General features: G+C 41.4%; 1 long non-coding RNA gene across 5 annotated transcripts; it reads right to left on the bottom strand.

The window, feature by feature from the left end:
• Nucleotides 1-365: 365 nt before the first annotated feature.
• Nucleotides 366-12650, bottom strand: LOC135246764 (uncharacterized). Of its 5 annotated transcripts, XR_010327904.1 has the most exons (7): nt 12611-12650; nt 12097-12124; nt 11508-11637; nt 9524-9582; nt 3263-3451; nt 511-580; nt 366-390 (listed from the first exon to the last, which is right to left on the bottom strand). It is a non-coding gene; the product is annotated as an uncharacterized LOC135246764 (long non-coding RNA). The 5 variants fall into 5 exon arrangements; XR_010327903.1 differs by lacking the exon at nt 12611-12650 and having other exon boundaries at nt 12097-12449; XR_010327906.1 differs by lacking the exons at nt 12097-12124; nt 12611-12650 and adding an exon at nt 11822-11893.
• Between the last annotated feature and the right edge of the window lie 6564 nt (nt 12651-19214).

Genomic DNA, 19214 nt, shown 5'->3' with positions numbered 1-19214 from the left:
CAAGTTAACAGGATAGGTGATTGAGACAGAGTGGTATTCAAAGGTAGAGATGGAGAGGTGAGAAAGGGGAGAACAGAGAATTTCCAAGAGGGAGAGATCAGCAAACCTGTGCCCCCACCACGGCCAGACGGGCGGAGGGCGTGAGAGAAGGAGAAGGAGGAGGAGAGGGCTGCAGGGGTTGCAGTGTTGCCTGGTGTGATCCAGGTCTCAGTGAGGGCAAGGAAATGTAGGGAGAAGAGGGACGCGTAGGCTGAAATGAAGTCAGCCTTCCGCGAGCAGACTGGCAGTTCCATAGCCCTCCTGCGACCGTGAAGTCGCACAGGGGGTCAGTGAGGGATAGCGGTTTGGAGAGGTTCCGTCGCCACGGGTCCCTGCCTGCGGAGGCGAGTTCTGTAGGGGAGAGAACAGGTTGGGATGGGGTTGACACATAGCATAGCAGTGAGGACAGGGAAGGCCTGTGGTGTGGCCACATGGTCAAGGAAAAGTTTAATTAAACATACACATGCATACCGAGAACAATCAATCGAGGACTGTCAGGCAAAGTTAAGGACCTCTCAACGTCAGCAGCAGAGGCAGAAACCTGCAGAGAACAAACAATATGAAATTAAACGCATTTAAATATTATTAGGATACAGTGCCCTCCATAATGTTTGGGACAAAGACCCATCATTTATTGATTTGCCTCTGTACTCCACAATTTGAGATTTGTAATAAAAAAGTATTTACATGCATATCAGGTGAACAGTGTATGAATTACAGCCCTTTTATACACAATCCCCCAATTTTAGGGCACCATGCTTGGGACACAGCAATGTTACAGTGCACATCATGAAGGAGTACACCTCTCTGAAAATGGAAATCCAGCTTTATCGCTTTACAAATAAAAAGATATTATGTAGTGTTTCAGCAACACTGCAATACTGCAATGCTAAACAGGAAAGCATGTTTTTTAACCAACATTATAAAAAGCCATGTTGCAAATGAGTATACCCTCTGAGCAAAATTTGTTTCTGCTTCTAAATTATGACCATCACAAAAAGAAAACAAAATTGACAGGTATTGGGATGGTAGGTATGCCATCCCACCAAGTTACGCCTTGGTGGAGGCATGCCCCATACCTATACAGCACCGAGAGTTTGGCACTTTTCAGGGTTCCCACAGAAATAACCACAACAGCCACAGACACTCAGCCATTAAAAACATTAAATTCTGTACATTCTGACCCCATTTCAACAGACAGATGTCATAAACACCTTCACATGTCCACACAATAAAGCCCCAAACTAAGGGGATTTTACGTTTTCTCCTTCTTCTTCTTCATCTTCTCATTCTTATTTTTCCTGCCGCCTATCCCACTAATAACATGTCTTCCCATTGACATTTTACAGACACCCGCCAAATCTTCACCTACACGACCCTATGAAAACTTGCATACACACGCAAAATACCCATACCTTTACTCTGAAACATTTTGAGTACAAACAGCTAGCCCGCCTGTGGCCTAGTGGGTAAGGTTACAGGTTTGGGAACACAGGGTTGGAAGTTCAAGCCCAGCTAGGAATGTGTTTCTTTAACCTGCTTTTACCCTCACTAATAATTGTCTACTACTTCTCAATTATTGCTTTTGCACCATATCTACCGCCGTCTCAAACTGTATTATGACGTACCATCTGCACGCTCAATTGTTAACCGCACAATATTGCAAAGCCATATGGATTCAACGGGAGCTCTTCTGTGCTAACTCGCCTGTGTTCTTTCTTTAAAACCACGGACAGGTTTGCTAATGATATTTCACGCATTGCATATCTATGTCATGGTGCTGCCCTAACAAAGTGACAGACTGGTAAACCTCCGGTTGAACGATTGAATCCCGCCTCGTCTCAGGCAGATAATTTCTCTTTACACTAACGCTCTCTTACGCTTATATTTTCTTTACCAAAACTCACTCATGGCCACCCATATGCATTTCATGATGGCAAATGTAATACTTTTATCAAAAGGTTACACCAGTTCACAGCTGTGCCATTTCTACTAACTACATTTCTTCACTTGGCTACTGTACAAAACCTTCTTATCAGCAAACGCCACATTTCTACATCATGTTACCTCGCCTGTTCTCTATCCAGCCACATACAAACAATTACTATGTATGTACGTTCTGCAACTACCCATTAAAATATTACATTTAAAAACATGATTCAGTACTAGTACTGAACATGAAAAACATAGCAGTGCAATAGATTTCACGTGTTACTTAACCCCCACTTTAACAGCTGGCACTTTATAGCGACTGTTATATATACCGCTCGATAAGGAATATAAGCTCGCTCATGGTCACTCCATTTACTTCTACCCGTGATATGTCAACTTTCACCTACATGCCCATTCTGCTAAAAACATATTGTTTCAACTCCGAAATTTAATAATTTCACCCTAATTTCTCTCACACTGTTGTTATTTTCTCATATGAAAAACCTGCTGGGACATATGCGTCTGCTCCTATTCTCCACTATCATGTTTTCCGGTTCTAGTTTAGCAAAACAGCGAAGAGGATTCCTACCTGCAGATAAGCCTATCAAAATGCCTTATAAACCTTACAAACACTAAAAGTGCATCTCCACGAAATAACAGACAACGGAGCAGGACAGAAGGCTACAAAGTTGCGACTAGAGAGTTATAATTCTACGGGCTTGCTGATTCTTTTGTCAGTTGGATGGACGTGAGTACATACACTGGCCATATTTCACATGCATCTCTGATACGCTTTACACTTATACGCCACCGCACCTTTGTCACAGCCACTGTTTTACATAGATAGCAAACCGAAACTGCTAAACAGTACACGCTCATCAGACTGTACAAATTCACACAAGGATAGCCATAATCCACAAACGTTTACAGGGTCACTTCGCATTTCTCACTCTCATAATAAAACTCTTTGCAAAAAGAAATGATATCTCATAAACACGTTTACAACAAAAATGCCAAGTTACTTCAAAAGTATTGACATCAAAATGACGCCAAGTTATGGAATGGAATGGAATGTGATGGTGAAGGGCTACTGGATCTCAAGGAGCTTGACAGTGATGAACTGCCTTCTGGGGACTGGAGTAGGGGGTAGCACAACTTATGGCATCTGGCAATGAAAACAAAAATCTATCATTATGAATATTGACTAAAATTATGCCATAATTAATTAGATAAAACAATAAGCTTTTAATACACTCTTTAATTTGGTAGTGAAGTAGTAAATATACAGTACCTGCTCATTTCCATGCATTTAAAAGTTTTCTGCACTGAATTGGTCGAATAACCTCTGCAATTTCCTGTTCTCTTATGTACTGCAAGTCATCTTTGCTTTCCACTCCCTGGTGTAAGATCGCTTTCTTCTGGCACACTTGGCAGGACAGAAATGACTGCGTCCTTGATGCTCTCACTTATATCAGACATTCTGAAGGAAAGGAGTGGCGAAGGGCTATTAGAGACAGACCAAACATGTTGTACACAGGCAAAGGGTAATAGTCAAGCAGGCTTGCATGTTCGAGGCAGAAATAATTTGAAATGGGGTTCTCTGAGCCCATCTTTAGGCAGTAAATCCCTGATCAAAAAGGAAATCAGACTGGCATTTCTCTGTGACAAAGTAAACACAACTGTTGCAAACAAGAATCAGTTCTATCTTGCCAAAGACTAGTCCTCATCATTCTTCTCAAAGACAACACACGTGGCTTTTTTTGTAGCTTGTGCCTTTAACGGTGACATTGTGTACAGCCACAGAGCTACGTAGCTGGAGGCCTAAATAATCAACAGATCACAAATTCTTGAAGTTGTGTAATTTGCGAGCACACTGTTAAAAAGTGTGTTTACTCTCAAACCTAAGGGTCCAAGAGCGAATAAGAGGCCCAAAGCAAAGTATCAGTTCAGGATAGTCACGTATATGATGACTGTAACCCACCTAAAGGGTCACTTAGCAGTAGGTAAATATTTTCAGGTTAAAGCTAGGTTCGTAAGGAGAGGTTATGAATGAAGGATGGACACAATGAACAACCGGAGCCAGAAAGTAAGTGCAAAATGGTTAGAACTGTATTAAAGAAAACGTAACGACAATATGTAAAGCTTATCACATTCAAACACATTCATTTGTCTTCATATCAATGTCCTGAGTGTTGTAACTGTATTCACTGTCCATTCAGTTCTGAATGTCTTCTGTTCAGTCTGGTTCAGTTCAATTGGTCAAGTTCAATTTAGTTAGTTCAAGTCAGTATTGTTGGTTGGGTGTACCCTTTTACAAAAATAAAGTATCAAATAAAATTGTGTAATTTTCAATCACAATCCTACCACACCAGAGTGGGGTTGGGAGAAACAAGGGGTATCAGGGGTTCTTCCTCAATGGATGAAGATGAATCAAGTTGATCAAGCTGGTCGGCTCGCCATCTCCCTCGTCAGGGAGAGAATCCTAGGTTCACAGGTTTCTTCTCAGGTATCCAAAACCCAGCCTGTATGACAACAGGCTATTATAACAACTGAATACTTTTCTCAATCTTAGTTTTTTTCTTTAAGGCATCATTGTAACCTCAAAAGTGTAAAAGTGTTACTAATAAACCAAATAGTACACTTTATAAATGTTCAACTGTACAGTTTCATTTTATCAAATATTCTATCACTTTAACCATTAATCATGAATTATGAGCAAGGTATTTTCCATATAGTCGATCAAGATGGCGCCGGATGGCTGCCTCGTGTGTTGGTGCGCATTGTTTTGCCTTGTTTTGTTTGTAAATTCAGTGTTTTGCGATAGCATCCGAACTCTTTCACCAGGGAAGAGCTCATGAATATCAGGTAACAACTCCTGTGGATTTATTTCCGAACATTCTCATCACATCTGCGGAATTACTGGTCACTTTTGTCAAAGGTACGCCACCCTTGTTCACGCAGTGAAACGCCGGAGGAGAGGGAAACGGCCGTGCGCTCGCGCCTCCGCAGACGCGGTCTACGCACTCGCTACCGGGAATATTTCTATCTAACGTGCGATCGCTGTGCAATAAACTGACGAACTCCAGCTACTGGTGGATAAAACAGAGACTTTTCAACATCTTCCGTTTTGTGCTTCACGGAAACTTGGCTGTGTGGATCGACACTGACTCTGCGCTGCAGCTGGCAGGCTTTCAGCTATTCAGAGCGGATCGCGACACAGAGCGCTCCGGCAAAATGAAAGGTGGAGGTATTTGTTTTTATACAAACAGTGGCTGGTGTAAAGATGTTACAGTGATTATGCAGCACTGTTCTCCTGTTCTGGAAACTTTTTCATCAACTGCAAACCCTTCTACTCCCCGCGAAGTTCGCTTTCATTCATTCTGGTCGGTGTTTACATTCCACCGCAAGCCCTCGTGCAGGAGGCACAGCGTACGCGCCACCAGATACTGTGTGTGGAGCGGACAAACCCGGACTCTTTCGTTATCGCCTCGGCGACTTTAACAAAGGGAATCTCAGCCACGAACTGCCTAAATACCACCAGTTGATTAAATGCCCGACCAGAGAGGAGAACACTTTAGATCACTGCTACAGTACAATCAACCGTGCCTATCACGCGTCCCCGCGCTGCACTGGGACACTCTGACCACATCATAGTCCACCTGATTCGTGCATACAGGCAGAAATTAAAACTCTGCAAACCTGTTGTGAGGACATCTAAGAAGTGGACCAGTGAAGCTATGGAGGATCTTCGCACGTGCTTGGACTGCACTGACTGGGATGTTTTCAGGACTGCTACCATCAGTCTGGATGAGTACACAGAGGCTGTGACATCATACATCAGCTTCTGTGAGGACAGCTGTGTACATCACGCACCAGGGTTATCTACAACAACGATAAACCCTGGTTTACAGCTAAACTCAGACAGCTAAGGCTGGCAAAGGAGGAAGCATTTAGGAGTGGGGACAAGGACCGGTTTAAAGAGTCTAAATACAGGTTTAGCAAGGCGGTGAGAGATGCTAAACGACTGTACTCTGAGAAACTCCAACAGCAGTTCTCAGAAAACAACTCGGCCTCTGTCTGGAAGGGCCTCAGACAGATCACCAACTACAAACCGAAAGCCCCCACTCCACTAATGACTTGCGCCTGGCCAACGACCTGAATGAGTTTTACTGCCGATTTGAAAGACAATGGGACAGTCCTGACACCATCCCCGTGAACCCATTCACCAGCTCCAGACCACCAGCTCCTCCTCCCCATCTCAGCAGGAGCCCGGCCTCTCACAATCACCTACCTCAGAGGCCCCTCCCCTCCCCTATCACAATGACGACTCTCTCCCTCCTGGAGAGGGACGTTAACAGACTATTCAAGAGACAGAACCCCGCAAAGCAGCTGGACCAGACTCTGTCTCTCCTCCACCCTGAAGCACTGTGCCTATCAGCTGTCTCCGGTGTTCACAGACATTTTTAACACCTCACTGGAGACATGCCACGACCAGCCTGCTTCAAGACCTCTACCATTATCCCCGTCCACAAAAAACAAGGACCGCAGGACTCAATGACTACAGACCCGTCGCCCTGACCTCTGTGGTAATGAAGTCTTTGAGCGCCTTGTACTGTCCCACCTCAAAACCATCACGGACCCACTCCTGGACCCCTGCAGTTCGCATACAGAGCCAACAGGTCTGTGGACGATGCTGTAAACATGGCCCTCCACTTCATCCTCCAGCACCTGGACACTGCAGGAACCTATGTCAGGATCCTGTTTGTGGACTTCAGCTCCGCCTTCAATACCATCATCCCGGCTCTACTACAGGACAAGCTCTCCCAGCTGCACGTGCCTGACTGCACCTGCAGGTGGATCACCGACTTCCTGTCTGACAGGAAGCAGCACGTGAAGCTGGGGAAACACGCTCCGACTCCCGACCATCAGCACCGCCCTCAAGGCTGCGTCCTTTCTCCTCTACTCTTCTCCCTGTATACCAATAGCTGCACCTCCAGTCATCAGTCAGTCAAGCTCCTGAAGTTTGCAGACGACACCACTCTCATTGATCTCATCTCTGGTGGGGATGAGTCTGCCTACAGGAGAGAGATTGAACATCTGGTGTCCTGGTGCAGCCATAACAACCTGGAGCTCAACGCCCTAAAGACAGTAGAGATGGTAGTGGACTTCAGAAGGAACGCAGCCCCACCCGCCCCATCACCCTGCATGACTCCCAGTCGACACTGTGGAGTCCTTCTGCTTCCTGGGCACCATCATCACCCAGGACCTCAAGTGGGAGCTGAACATCACCTCCTCACCAAGAAGGCTCAGCAGAGGATGTACTTCCCAGGCAGCTGAAGAAGTTCAACCTGCCAATGACAATGATGGTGCACTTCTACACTGCCATCATTGAGTCCATCCTCACCTCCTCCATCACCATCTGGTACGCTGCTGCCACTGCCAAGGACAAGGGCAGACTGCAGCGTATCATTCGCGCCACTGAGAGGGTGATTGGCTGCAATCTGCCATCCCTCCAGGACCTGCACACCTCCAGGGCCCTGAGGCGGGCAGGAAAGATTGTGGCCGACCCTCCCACCCTGGACACAAACTCTGCAAACACTCCTCCGGCAGGAGGCTGCGGTCCATCAGAACCAAAACCTCACGTCATAAGAACAGTTTTTTCCGACTGCAGCTGGCCTTATCAACAAGGCCCGGACCCCACTGATGCCACTGTCACTGTACTGTTATCCTGACCCCCACGGACACCAACAGACAGCACCTGTACTTAAAACCACTTTATCCCCTTGCACTATTGTTATTGTTTTGCACTATGTTTATGTTATGTTATGTTATGTTATGTTATGTCTGTTATGTTTTTTACTGCACTATTGTTCATCTTACTCTATTTATCTTATTTTATGTTCACTGTTACGCACCACCTGACCAAAACAAATTCCTTGTATGTGTAAACCTACTTGGCAATAAACCCGATTCTGATTCTCTGATTCTGATGTAACTATAGCAAATAATTTTTTAAACCATGAACTCAATATAAATACATGGCAATAAACCTTTAACAATCAAGTAAATCATTAGTTGATTGTAAAATCATTTAAATGCATGTGAACTAACCCTCTTGCACTGTCATGCACAATAGAAGATATGGCTACATCATATACCCAAATGTAGCGCACTTGCTAAGCGCTAGTGCATGGTTTCTAACAGTACTGCATTAGCTAACTTCATTTAAGTGCATAGGCTCAACTAATAGCCACCTTGAATGAGCTATAGCCTACTTAAAATTAACACAAGGTTATTACATGGCACATTCATACACATGTTACATAGCACATTCATACACGTATGATACAATAACAGTGCGATTCACGCTTTCAAATAGCAACATTCAACTTTATATGAGAGAAACTCAATAGCTATACATACCACGGTGGCTAATGCTATTTTCAAGGAAACACGGAGTTAATAACACACGTGTTGCTGCTACAATGGCGATATTTTAGCTAAATTTCAAATTTAAACTCGCTGAAATCCCAAAGGAAGAAACTGAAGTGTGCAAACTGAAAATATTAAACGCCACGTGTGGCTAATGCTATTTTCAAGGAAACACAGAGTCAATAGCACACGTGTTTGCTACAGTTACGATACTTTAGCAAATTTAACATTTAACTTACCAAGATCCCAAGGAAAGAGATTGAAGTGTGCGATCTGGAAAATATTTGGTCCGTGGGTCATTTACGGAGCTACTTCTTTAGGTTTACTGCTTAAATTAACGATTATGATTTGTTACTTCTAATCGCTCTTTTCTTTCTCCCTGCTTCTCCTCTTGCTGTGCGACAAACAGTCTCAACCAAGTCCCTGGGAGTGGGCGGCTAACTATTTTCCAGAATGATCTTAAGACATTACTGCCTGTTACAGCCAATAAAACTAATTAGAGACGCAAAACAAGTCCTCCTAACAGTTAGGTAGGGAGCCTCCTTTCTTAAAGCTACAGGACTTTTTAAAACGTTGCTATTTTTCTAACGGGTTACATGATGTTTCGCTTAAGGGTGATTAGAAAACAATACTGTCGACTCGGCAAATACTCCTCAATAAGGACTTTCAAGTAGGCCATCTGACTAGTTGCAATGGCAGGAGCACAAACAATTTCAACTTTTGCCTTAGCAGCAACACAAATTGCCAAACTTCATTTTCAACTGGATTTTAAATTTTGTCCCCAATCAAGAGAGGCAGAAGTCTAAGGAAACACCAATTCTGGACAGCATGTCCACTCAATTTCTCACTTCCTGGATTCATTTTGCATGGCTTATTGCTGGCGTCATCGCGAGGTACCTGAAGTGATTAAGCTGTCCATTCAGTTCTCTATACGTGAAGAATTTCTGATTTGTGACAAAATGACTTAGGTATAGAGCGAAGTCATATGCGACGATACCCTCAAATAAGTCATGGCCCAGACAAGGAGGCAGACCAAGTTGGCACACATGGAAGTGGGTTAATTTGATAAATTTGGAATCAAATCAAATTTAATTCCCATTGACAGTTTTGATGTACTTACGTTATGCTGCATGCTGTGCTGCACGCTGTCTTTGTATGATGCAATTGTTTTCTTTTCACCTGTTGTGAAGGGAGATGACAAAAATTGAGCATGGCCAACAGTACATAATAGAGCCCGACCGATGCCAGATTTTTGGGTCCGGTGCCAATCCCGATTTTGGGGGGTCCTAGCCCACCGACACCGATGTTTTGACCGATATTTTGTCAAAAGTGCAACATTTTCAAACCAATTTGAAAAACTTATATTTTATTAAAGTTTCTATATTTAAGAACATTTAACTTATAAGCAAACAAAAAAATTAAAATAAACACACAAAACTTTTTAGATAAAAAAGTAAAAGATGATATTAAATTAAATATACATATTAACACTATATTTAAGTGTGTGAAATCAAAATAACTCCACACCTTGCTTTTACTCCTTTCTTTTCCAACATCTTAAAAAATTAATGTAAAAATCCCTTTTCCAGTTTCAAACATGTATTTTTATGATTATTATTATTATTATTGTTGTTATTATTAATTTGTTATTATTATTTCTTAGTATCTATTCTCAGTACATTAATTATATTTTCTTATTTTATTCCTACTAAGACTATCAAACGAGCTTCCTGTCCATAAGAATTAGACGGTGAAAATAACTACAATGCGCTCTGACGCGTGACTAGATGACACACTCGCCGCAATAACGCATTAGCTATGACACAGCCTCGTTATTTCTTATTATATTTTCTCAGTAAGTTAAATTAATTATATTTTCTTATTGTATTTTCTTATATGTATGAGCTCGGCAGGTTACCCGCTAACTATTGGTTGATTCAGTTCTCCAACAGCAATCTCTTCTCTCATGTTATCACGACAAAGCTAGATAACATGGCTTAAAATGATTCATGTTCGAAGTGTTTTATCTGCTTTTTACTGTCTGGTTAGCTTGCTACGATGACGCGTGACAAGATGACACTCGCTGCAATCACGCCTTGGCTATTTACAAAACATCATATAGTAGCTAATATCATTATCTCAGATAAAAACAACAAAAAAAAACAAATGTGTGACACATTCAATCACCATTTTATTTTGGCTGGTTATTTATTTGAGAATACAGCGATGTCCTCTGGAAATGTAGATCCTACGCTGCTTATGTGCTCACTTCCAGTTCATAAAGGCTTGCTAGCTTGCTAAAGTGAACCAAATATGTTAGCTAGCTCGCTCGTTTGATAATGAGGATTGATAAACATAGTGGTCGTATAAACGCATTTAATTAAAAACTTTCACTAAATCTACATACCTTTATTGCCGCAACGAATCTGTGCAGACAAGTCTTGCAGTGGAGAATATTGATGAGGCACGAGTAACAAACGCCTTATTAGAGAAGTAGCGTCAGCTGCTGCAGTTCACACTTGTATTAGAGCTCCTCTACTGGATAATTGTAGTAAATAGCAATTACAACGTTCAAGCAGACAAGTACAGATAAATAATCATCGTTTTTTTTTGTTTATTATATAATATATATTAATATATTATAGATATATCGGTCGGGCTCTAGTACATAATCTGCAGAAATGGGTGCCTTTACTGAAGTTTTCACTAAAGCCACTCTGTGATCCCATATCATTCTTTCCAAGATAAGGTGGGACTGGCTCAATGTATCTAAACTGATTTTTAAAAACCGTTTTTTGTCTTTGATCAGTTTTCAAGGTACCTGTGTTGCATGCCCGAAACAAATCCTTGGATTTAAGAACCTCTCTCTCTCGGTCAGAGATATCCAATGATACCAGCTTTTCGTCCAACTTATGAAGTAAATGAGACTGACTGATATCATGCACTGCTTGAAAATCCTCAATAATAGACTGTATGACTGATGCTGGCAGTAAAAGTTTTGCCTGCAACTTTAAATAAAAGAAAGCCAAATTGTTCAAGAAAAGGGATTCATCTGCTCTCTCTGGCAGCACCGCTGCTTGGTCTCCCTCGTTATCATCACTTACGTTACGTCGTCAGTCAAATCCCCCTCCAACACTGAAACATCCTCAACTTGTTCATTGGTTGCCGTTAGTCTCGTCTCTGTTCCTACTGTTACATGGCCCAGAAGACTGGATACTGTACAAGACTTGTGTACTGTGGAAAAATTAGAAATAAAGGAAGAGACGACTGAAAACGTTCTCCCACACTGACGAAATGGACAAGAAACGGCCCTGCCCTCTCCGATATGAGATTTCAAATGAGAGTTTAAACTGGATAAATCATTGCATCTAACATTGCAAAATTCTACATGACAAGATACACACTCGATTGCAGTTACCTGTGCTCTCCTCTTATCTTTATGCTCTCGATATACATGACATTCCAACTGCGTCATGTTTCTGAACGAACGGGAGCAATCAAAAAGGCGCATTTAAACAACGCGGTTGGAAGACTCGCATGTACTTTCATATGCCTAACAAACGCATACTTCGTTAAGCATTGGTGACCACAATACTGACATGTAAACATGCTTTCATACTAAGCTATCGCTGGCGAATGATTGGCCGTTATGATACTAACTAGTTTGATGAATTCGAAACGCACGTAGCCTACCTGCACAATCCGGCGACACTCTAGCCAGCTGCAACAAAAATACTCAAAGTACAGGGTTGCCTTGGAAAAGAACAAGAAAATTTATGTGAAATACAGATCAACGTATTCTGTTGGAAATCAAAAACGAACAAATTGTGATATAATTACTTTTAAATTCGCGTAGCCTATTAGGTGTGACACTCGAAACTTGGCATTGCTTTGTTAGCAAATTCTCTGTCGCCACTACTAACCAACGGCTTCCCAATATCCATAGCAATTTCCAGTTAATTACTGAAAATTCAAACGGTGTTATGCAGTTAAGAGCAAAACGCCCACAATGCTGTTCTGTCTTAAGCAATGTGCCGTATATCAATAAAACAGCAGATTACTGTAGGAATTTCCTGTAATTTCACATCAATTTCATGCCGTGTACCAACAATGACAATGAGTTTGCTTTTATATTTATTGATTTTTATAGATTTAATCAGCTGGACGTGAAATGTTCTTCTGCGGGCGTTTGGGCATATTATCTTACCGTTGTCAAGCAAAACTCTGCTTCGTAGTTCTAATTGGACCGCCTTATGCAGACACTCTGGTTTGTTAGTTCTAGTCGCACCGTTGTTAAGCAAACATCTCTGCTCGTAAGTTCTATGAAAACAATGATTTTATCAAGAAAAAACAGTTCATTCCCGTTTCATACCATGCAATTTGTTGTGTTCAATAATAGATGTTACAGGTTGAGTGTATTCTGACCACTAGGAGGCACTGTATTACTTTCCCGAGAGTAGTTGGAAGACTACCCTAGTAAGGATGTGACGTAAGGGGAAAGTGTGTTGACCAGGAGAGATTGGGTTAAGATCAGAGACTGTAAAAAATATGGACACAGCTACTGTGACGTCACCCATTGACTCTCCGTGGGTCTCTAAAACACGTTTTGAAGCTCAATGCATTTTCTCGATTTGGAGCCAAAACCATAGAGTTAAGCGGTCTTGTGATTTTTACAATTTGATTGACAGTCCGGTGCGGAAAAGCCCCTCAACCTGAACGAGGCTAGCTGACTGTCTGCCGTTATGTTTTAAAATATATTATCAGATGTTTACGGAGTTTAGTTTCCATCCGTGACTGTACTGTGTCATGTAATCACGTTATGTATGACATTAAAAATACAATTAGGCTATGTTCAGTTATCTTCAATTTATGTTTCTCAGCAAAACGAATATGCTTAGCTAGCATATCAGCTTGCCAGTGAGCTAGGTAGGCTGTCCGTGGTTAGCTCACGCGTTAGCAATATGAACCACAGGGGAAGAACATTGACTACACTGATGGTCAATCAATCGGAGATGTGTAGGCTACTGGTGATTTGACTAGGCAAATTTTCGTATAACTGTCTGGTAGATCTGTTAACCGAGCAAGTTATCGTCGTAGGTTTTCGCCAGTCAGATAATGAGCCTGCTACTACTAGCTACTCCATCGCCGTTTGTGGTGTTCACTTGCTGGGTGACGCTAGGTGACCGATCGTTCGCAAATCACTTTCTACCGAACAAAAATTAACACTCAGCGGTGATGAACAAATCTACCAAGTATTTTAATAACTGATCTGCAGGCGTGTAAATATGACAACGCACTTTGTACGGCAAGTTTTCCACCTGGTGCATGAAGAAAAATAATGTAGCCTACGTTGAATTTCTAATTATTATAGGCTATTATTTTTTCTTGTAAATCATCAAAACCAATGGAGAAAAGCCAATATACGCAAGGAGCCCCCAGAACCGATTCTGAGAACCACTGTCTTAAATGCCTAGCTTGTCGGTCTCTTAAATGCTAAAAACATGTTCCTTTATAAATGCCAAGATGGTTAATTTCGTTAAATTCTGGTGTGTGTTTGTGTTGTATATTCAGCAAATGAACCTTGAAACTCTTAATTCGCTTCGTGAAACTGAAAAAGTGTTTATCCCAAAATCGGGATTATAGTAGCTTTGTCACATGCGTGAAGCATGGCCCAGGTAGACATTTACGGAATGTACACGACTGACAAGCCGCCAAACACGTTTGACAGATTGAATGTTTGCCGGTTAAGGTTAGCTAGCTAGTCAAATGGCTTGGTAGCCGAAGTTGCGAACTGTTTTAGCACAGGCTACTACTGGACTACCAAATATAGCAAGCTGATTACGCTTTCTGCCAAGTAATTATTTGGTTAAGTAGGCTAAAGGAAATAGTAAAAATGACTCGGATACCGAAAAACTTAAGAGGAGGATTATTTTATGGTCGTCTAGAGCAGCTGTAAATAGCACACGCCATAATGAAATCACCACGAAATGGGATGCCTGCATTTTCAGACTTAGCACAAATTCATCTGCCTAGCACTGTCACCCTTTTAAAACGGTGTGTTCGTAGACATAGCGTCTTTCTAAAACGGATTTTGAATGCAGCTAGCTTAATGAATAATGAGGCCTTTTAAATGCCTGGGGCAAATAAAAGAGGCGATTGGGCTCCACAGTTAACGAAGAAGCACCTGCGTGGGCACCGGAATGCGCTTCCGCAGTTCGTTAGGCGAATAGCGATCTCATAAATCTGAATTCCCGACACAGAAATAATTCAGCAATTCTTCTATAACGAACGCTGTGGCACTGGATGCAATTTAAACAAAATAATTGATAGAATACTTACCTGTAATCGGCAGCAGTTGTGTGCGTCACCCGTTTTAAATACGGAGTATAATGCTATTAGCGACCTCATAAATCCAAATTCCCGAGACAGATATAATTAGCCAGTATATCTAAAACGAACTTGGTGTAATTGGAAACACGTTATAAGCGGTACACGTCCTCCAGATAGATCGCGTGGGCACCGGAATGCGCTTCCGCAGTTCGTTGGCGAATAGCGATCTCATAAATCTGAATTCCCGACACAGAAATAATTAACAATTCTTTCTATAATGAACGCTGTGGCATTGTATACAATTTTAAAAAAATAATTGATAGAATACTTACCTGTAATCGGCAGCAGTTGTGTGCGTCACCCGTTTTAAATACGGAGTATAATGCTATTAGCGATCTCATAAATTCAAATTCCCGAGACAGATATAATTAGCCAGTACATCTAAAACTAACTTGGTGTAATTGGAAACACGTTATAAGCGGTACACGTCCTCCAGATAGATCGCGTGGGCACCGGAATGCGCTTCCGCAGTTCGTTGGGCGAATAGCGATCTCATAAATCTGAATTCCCGACACAGAAATAATTCACGAATTCTTCTATAACGAACGCTGTGGCATGGATACAATTTAAACAAAATAATTGATAGAATACTAACCTGTAATCGGCAGCAGTTGTGTGCGTCACCCGTTTTAAATACAGAGTATAATGCTATTAGCGACCTCATAAATCCAAATTCCCGAGACAGATATAATTAGCCAGTATATCTAAAACGAACTTGGTGTAATTGGAAACACGTTATAAGCGGTACACGTCCTCCAGATAGATCGCGTGGGCACCGGAATGCGCTTCCGCAGTTCGTTGGGCGAATAGCGATCTCATAAATCTGAATTCCCGACACAGAAATAATTCACCAGTTCTTCTATAACGAACGCTGTGGCACTGGATACAATTTAAACAAAATAATTGATAGAATACTAACCTGTAATCGGCAGCAGTTGTGTGCGTCACCCGTTTTAAATACAGAGTATAATGCTATTAGCGATCTCATGAATCCAAATTCCCAGACAGATATAATTAGCCAGTACATCTAAAACGAACTTGGTGTAATTGGAAACAGTTAAAGCGGTACACGTCCTCCAGATAGATCGCGTGGGCACCGGAATGCGCTTCCGCAGTTCGTTAGGCGAATAGCGATCTCATAAATCTGAATTCCCGACACAGAAATAATTAACCAGTTCTTCTATAACGAACGCTGTGGCACTGGATACAATTTAAACAAAATAATTGATAGAATACTAACCTGTAATCGGCAGCAGTTGTGTGCGTCACCGTTTTAAATACAAAGTATAATACTATTAGCGATCTCATAAATTCAAATTCCCGAGACAGATATAATTAGCCAGTATATCTAAAACGAACTTGGTGTAATTGGAACACGTTAAAGCGGTACACGTCCTCCAGATAGATCGCGTGGGCACCGGAATGCGCTTCGCAGTTCGTTAGGCGAATAGCGATCTCATAAATCTGAATTCCCGACACAGAAATAATTCAACCATTCTTCTATAAGAACGCTGTGGCACTGGATACAATTTAAACAAAATAATTGATAGAATACTAACCTGTAATCGGCAGCAGTTGTGTGCGTCACCCGTTTTAAATACAGAGTATAATGCTATTAGCGATCTCATGAATTCAAATTCCCGAGACAGATATAATTAGCCAGTATATCTAAAACGAACTTGGTGTAATTGGAAACACGTTATAAGCGGTACACGTCCTCCAGATAGATCGCGTGGGCACCGGAATGCGCTTCCGCAGTTCGTTGGGCGAATAGCGATCTCATAAATCTGAATTCCCGACACAGAAATAATTAACCAGTTCTTCTATAATGAACGCTGTGGCATTGGATACAATTTAAACAAAATAATTGATAGAATACTAACCTGTAATCGGCAGCAGTTGTGTGCGTCACCCGTTTTAAATACAGAGTATAATGCTATTAGCGATCTCATGAATCCAAATTCCCGAGACAGATATAATTAGCCAGTACATCTAAAACGAACTTGGTGTAATTGGAGACAATTTACAAGCGGTACATGTCCTCCTGATAGATCGCGTGGGCACCGGAATGCGCTTCCGCAGTTCGTTGGGCGAATAGCGATCTCATAAATCTGAATTCCCGAAACAGAAATAATTCACGAATTCTTCTATAACGAACGCTGTGGCATTGGATACAATTTAAAATATGTTTCATTAAATTTTATTGGGTATGAAACATTTTTCATTCAATTTCTGGAATTTTCCTGAATATGCCAAACATGTCCAGGGGATGTAATATTATGGTGCAGTTGTCATGAAAATACCCTTTTGTTGAAGCATTTTACATGCAATCCATGTTATTATTACATAAGGCATAATAACCAAATATGTTAGCTAGCTCGCTCGTTTGATAATGAGGATTGATAAACATAGTGGTCGTATAAACGCATTTAATTAAAAACTTTCACTAAATCTACAGACCTTTATTGCCGCAACCGAATCTGTGCAGACAAGTCTTGCAGTGGAGAATATTGGATGAGGCACGAGTAACAAACGTCTTATTAGAGAAGTAGCGCGTCAGCTGCTGCAGTTCACACTTGTATTAGAGCTCCCTCTACTGGATAATTGTAGTAAATAGCAATTACAACGTTCAAGCAGACAAGTACAGATAAATAATCATCGTTTTTTTTTTTGTTTATTATATAATATATATTAATATATTATAGATATATCGGTCGGGCTCTAGTACATAATCTGCAGAAATGGGTGCCTTTACTGAAGTTTTCACTAAAGCCACTCTGTGATCCCATATCATTCTTTCCAAGATAAGGTGGGACTGGCTCAATGTATCTAAACTGATTTTTAAAAACCGTTTTTGTCTTTGATCAGTTTTCAAGGTACCAGTGTTGCATGCCCGAAACAAATCCTCGGATTTAAGAACCTCTCTCTCTCACGGTCAGAGATATCCAATGATACCAGCATTTCGTCCAACTTATGAAGTAAATGAGACTGACTGATATCATGCACTGCTTGAAAATCCTCAATAATAGACTGTATGACTGATGCTGGCAGTAAAAGTTTTGCCTGCAACTTTAAATAAAAGAAAGCCAAATTGTTCAAGAAAAGGGATTCATCTGCTCTCTCTGGCAGCACCGCTGCTTGGTCTCCCTCGTTATCATCACTTACGTTACGTCGTCAGTCAAATCCCTCTCCAACACTGAAACATCCTCAACTTGTTCATTGGTTGCCGTTAGTCTCGTCTCTGTTCCTACTGTTACATGGCCCAGAAGACTGGATACTGTACAAGACTTGTGTACCGTGGAAAAATAGAAATAAAGGAAGAGACGACTGAAAACGTTCTCCCACACTGACGAAATGGACAAGAAACGGCCCTGCCCTCTCCGATATGAGATTTCAAATGAGAGTTTAAACTGGATAAATCATTGCATCTAACATTGCAAAATTCTACATGACAAGATACACACTCGATTGCAGTTACCTGTGCTCTCCTCTTATCTTTATGCTCTCGATATACATGACATTCCAACTGCGTCATGTTTCTGAACGAACGGGAGCAATCAAAAAAGGCGCATTTAAACAACGCGGTTGGAAGACTCGCATGTACTTTCATATGCCTAACAAACGCATACTTCGTTAAGCATTGGTGACCACAATACTGACATGTAAACATGCTTTCATACTAAGCTATCGCTGGCGAATGATTGGCCGTTATGATACTAACTAGTTTGATGAATTCGAAACGCACGTAGCCTACCTGCACAATCCGGCGACACTCTAGCCAGCTGCAACAAAAAATACTCAAAGTACAGGGTTGCCTTGGAAAAGAACAAGAAAATTTATGTGAAATACAGATCAACGTATTCTGTTGGAAATCAAAAACGAACAAATTGTGATATAATTACTTTTAAATTCGCGTAGCCTATTAGGTGTGACACTCGAAACTTGGCATTGCTTTGTTAGCAAATTCTCTGTCGCCACTACTAACCAACGGCTTCCCAATATCCATAGCAATTTCCAGTTAATTACTGAAAATTCAAACGGTGTTATGCAGTTAAGAGCAAAACGCCCACAATGCTGTTCTGTCTTAAGCAATGTGCCGTATATCAATAAAACAGCAGATTACTGTAGGAATTTCCCTGTAATTTCACATCAATTTCATGCCGTGTACCAACAATGACAATGAGTTTGCTTTTATATTTATTGATTTTTATAGATTTAATCAGCTGGACGTGAAAAATGTTCTTCTGCGGGCGTTTGGGCATATTATCTTACCGTTGTCAAGCAAAACTCTGCTTCGTAGTTCTAATTGGACCGTCCTTATGCAGACACTCTGGTTTGTTGTTCTAGTCGCACCGTTGTTAAGCAAACATCTCTGCTCGTAAGTTCTATGAAAACAATGATTTTATCAAGAAAAAACAGTT

The sequence above is a fragment of the Anguilla rostrata genome, unplaced genomic scaffold (assembly GCF_018555375.3).
Source record: "Anguilla rostrata isolate EN2019 unplaced genomic scaffold, ASM1855537v3 scaf0873, whole genome shotgun sequence".
In the NCBI taxonomy this organism is placed as follows: Eukaryota; Metazoa; Chordata; class Actinopteri; order Anguilliformes; family Anguillidae; genus Anguilla; species Anguilla rostrata.
The sequence above is the reverse complement of the archived record's forward strand: the minus strand, read 5'-3'. Positions and strand labels throughout refer to the sequence as shown.